This window comes from Zophobas morio, unplaced genomic scaffold, assembly GCF_036711695.1.
Source record: "Zophobas morio isolate AGI-343-1 ecotype UQ-CSIRO unplaced genomic scaffold, CSIRO_AGI_Zmor_V1 ptg000016l, whole genome shotgun sequence".
Taxonomy (NCBI): Eukaryota; Metazoa; Arthropoda; class Insecta; order Coleoptera; family Tenebrionidae; genus Zophobas; species Zophobas morio.
In genome coordinates, this window is record NW_026972121.1 from 7,237,020 (window position 1) to 7,241,075 (window position 4,056).

Here is a 4,056-nt window from a genome sequence, read left to right on the forward strand (position 1 = left end):
CGAATGCCTTACGTTTTAACTTCAACTGGTTGGAAAAACTTAAAAGATAAGAAGGAACAAGAAAAGCGATCTAAAATAGAAGAAAAAAACAACAGGAAACGTGCTAGAGAACTTAAAAAAGCGCTTAAAGATGATGTTCAAAACAAGAAGAAAAACAAACTAGAAACAAGTGCAAAAACTAAACAACCGCGAAAAAAACAGAACATTGAAACAAATATTTCTGACAGGCAAGAAAAAATCATCGTAGAAACAAAAACAATCAACGAAGAGAAGAAGTTTGAAAAACCTAAAGTTAATATCATATCATGCGTTTCAATTCCTTAGCAAATTAATCTTGTCGAAATATCTCCAGTTGAGCGATGCAAAAAGCACCTGTTTTTAGAGTCAAAAACCTCAATTTTGAAACGATTAAATTCTGGGATGTGTTTCGTATGTGCTGATAAAATTAGCGTTTATAGAGATGGTGTCAAATGTAAAACTTGTACGAGAACGTTTCATGTAAACTGCTTAAAGAAAAAAGATCCAGGTCTAGATTTAATGTTGGACTATTTGTGTAACACTTGTCAAAAAACATATGTATGCCACAATTGTGTAGCAAATGAGAATTAACTGTAGCAATAAAAATATAAGCTTGGTCCTCGTAGGGTTAAGGGTACCATAACATCATTTTTCTGGTGGAGCCACAGACGTCTCCAATGCAGTTGATAATAATATACCTGAAATACGTATTTACTACAGCGTCAACTCAAACAATATTTTCATTATCACCTACGTCACAAGAACCGAATATGTTGCATTTAGAAGACGATGTTTTGTTTTACAATGGCATGTTGCCAGTATAATCTTCAAAATGCTTCACAAAACATTCTTTTTTTAGAAAGACTAACAATCACTTTACAAAATAACGATAACTCGCTTACAGATTCATTTCCTAACATAAACATCACTCTTCATAGACGGCGTGTTTTTAAAGAATTAATGAAAGCTTATTCAAACCTAGGCAAATATGGAGGAAGACCAAAAATAACCGTCATCCTTCCAAATGAGGAAACTGAATCTGCGGAAGATACTGGTGGCGTGTTGCGTGATGTCTTGTCTGAATTCTGGGAGGACTTTTATTAAATGTGTACAACAGATATACAATCAAAAATACCTTACCTTAGGCGTGACTTTGGAGTAGCAAGAATTTTATGCATGGGCTGGACAGAAGAAAAGTCATGCCGCTTAAATTAGCTATTCCTTTCATGGAATTAAGTTTTCATGGAAATAAATGAGTCTAATATCACAGAGTCATTTCTCGAATATGTCAGTAAATGAATGTGATCTTATTGATACCATTTCGGAATTTGATGCGAAATTGATGCCTACAAAAGATAATTTTAAAATATTAACGATATTGTTCAGTTTACCTAAACTGGGGATTTCATATTTCATAATTTCATTGTTTCGAATTGTTTCAGCAGCACGTATCACTCGTCCCCACTGCGCGTCGTGCTTCAAAATAAAGCCTCGTCTGTAAAATACTACCTATCGCACTCATAATGTAAACAACTATTGCGAGAGGAAGAAACCTAAGCCAAGCCTTTTTCAAACTAGAAGAGATATCGTGTAAATATATTTCAATTCTTTCAAAAATAGTTTTATGTTAGTCCAATTAATCATCAAAAGAAAACTAATATTTGTTGTAGTTATTACAGATAGGTATTGTTACCTAAGCGGGATGCGATAATTTTCACCTAAGTTTACATTTTAAATTTCGATAAAAACATTAAAACTTAGATACAGTTGCCTCTTCTTCCCTATGTTTTTCATTTGCTTAGGTATACTCCCTTTAATGATTCCTTCTTATAAGAAAAAGGTACGTGTTCATATCATGTATGCAGTGGTTCAACTTGAGGATGATATAAAATGTGCGGTGGTGCCATTAAATTGACTCCTAGAAGAGCAGAAAAAGTGTTATTGGCCAAGAGCTGCCACCTCACAAGAGTTTTAGAAAATAATAACAACATTCAAAAAACCACTACGTTCATGGCCCAAGTATACAGTGATTAACGTTACTGATATAAAAGGTATATTTCACTAATTTGGTTATTACTAAATTATTTATTCAACTTTAGTCTTATCTAGCTGATTACGATGATGTGAATAACATACTCCAGAAAATGATCGAGGAGAGCTCCAACTCCTCCGTATATTATAACTAGTAAGGATGTGAAAGAAAAAGACGAAACAAAGAATTCCTCTAAGAAAAGACGTCGAGAAAAAGACATGTCAAGGTTTGTTTGAGGAAGTTATTCCCAATATCTCACTTAAACCATTCGTTATTATTTCATTTCGGTTGCGCATGGTCTGCCAGGGAATTTAGTGAGGGTGAGCAGAGTTCCAAAATATCAAATAGCACAAGTCGTGCCTAAACTGTTACTTTATCTAACAGTGAAAGACTTGAAGATGGTTGCTCTGGCGTTTCACCCGTGGCATCTTCTTCGCAAAGTAGAACGTTTAGACACTGTACAAGAGCAAAACACTATTTTACTTAATAATATATTAAGCAGCATCCAGTCATCAAACATGACTCAACCTAATCGTCCATTGGACCTACCTAATATCCCAATCAGCTGTAAGACTGAATAAAAGACCTTAGAAGAATTTCTAAATTTTATAATTATATGGTACTCTCAGATTATTATTCATGCAGCGAATAATCGTCTAGAAAGACTAGTACGAAGATTGTTCCTTAGTTAAACCTCAAATACAAAAAAGAGCAGTCAACAAACATATTCCCAGGTCATTACGCCAACAGGCTGCTAGAATGTCAGAGACACAAAAAGATGTTCATTCGCCTGGAACAAACATTTCCAAATTTCCAATTTTTATGTAGACACTGCCACTGAGTGTTGCATTAGATCTGTTGAAAAAGCAATATGAAAATAAAAACTTAATTGTCAATTTAATTTGGCAGCAGTAACGGAAAATGTTTCTAGTAATCTACGGATAAGTTAAATCTAAACTAATCTGAAAGCGCTTGAATCGTTAAAATTAGATATCAAAGGATCGGACCCAATCTTGATTTATTTAATAACAACGAAGTTTGATTTCGTTACTATGCGAGAATGGGAAAATTCATTAGATTGTAATGACTAATGAATTACCTACAATGGAACAGATGAATTCATTTTTAAATAAAAGATTTCAATTATTAGAATCAGTGGAAGCCAATAAACACAAACCCGTTAATAAAATGGCTCAAAACAATTCAGAACCTAAATTTATTAACCAAAAATCTGTTCATATGGCAAATAAGTCAGAAATTACTTGTCCGCAGTGTAAAGGTAATCATTTCATCTATCAGTGCGAGGAGTTTTTCAAACTACCTGTACAGCAACGTCAAATTCTAGTAAATAAGTTATAGTATTTAACATTACTAGCATGGTAAAAGGGTTTACTGTCCGCCAGTAAAAACCCGTTACCTTGCGTGTATTGTTCAATATTTTATTTGTTTCTCACTTGTAAACAACTATTATAAATTATTAAAACCTCTAGAAGGTCCAATATTTGAAGAAACATCGTATGAGCTTTAGACGTATTGCCTTGGAAACGCACGTCAGCATGGTACTTGTCATAGCATTTACTGTGTTGTCTAGTCCTGTCATTTAGATTTTTCGATTTATGGTTTTCGATGTATTGAAATAAGTGTGGCGCAAGCTATATTACTGAGGAAGCAGCAATTGTAAGTGAAAATTTACCTGAATCAATTTTGGCTGTCATTTCGACTTAATAGTACAATAATACATGACGCTATGAACACGACCAGGGCTGTAAATATTTTACTGGCAGCCAGTACCATTTTTACAGGCTATAGCCAGTTAAGTGACATTTTCATGGTGAATACAGTGACTTGGTAAATTGATGTTTACAAGTGAGGAACAAGTAAAAACTGTGTTTTCATTCAAATCACATTTGTAACGGTCCCAATAAATGCCCCGGGCGCCCACCAGACTAGCGCTCCGATCGCCACCCCCGTACAGACTCAAGCCTTATCATATCCCCCCTAAGCTT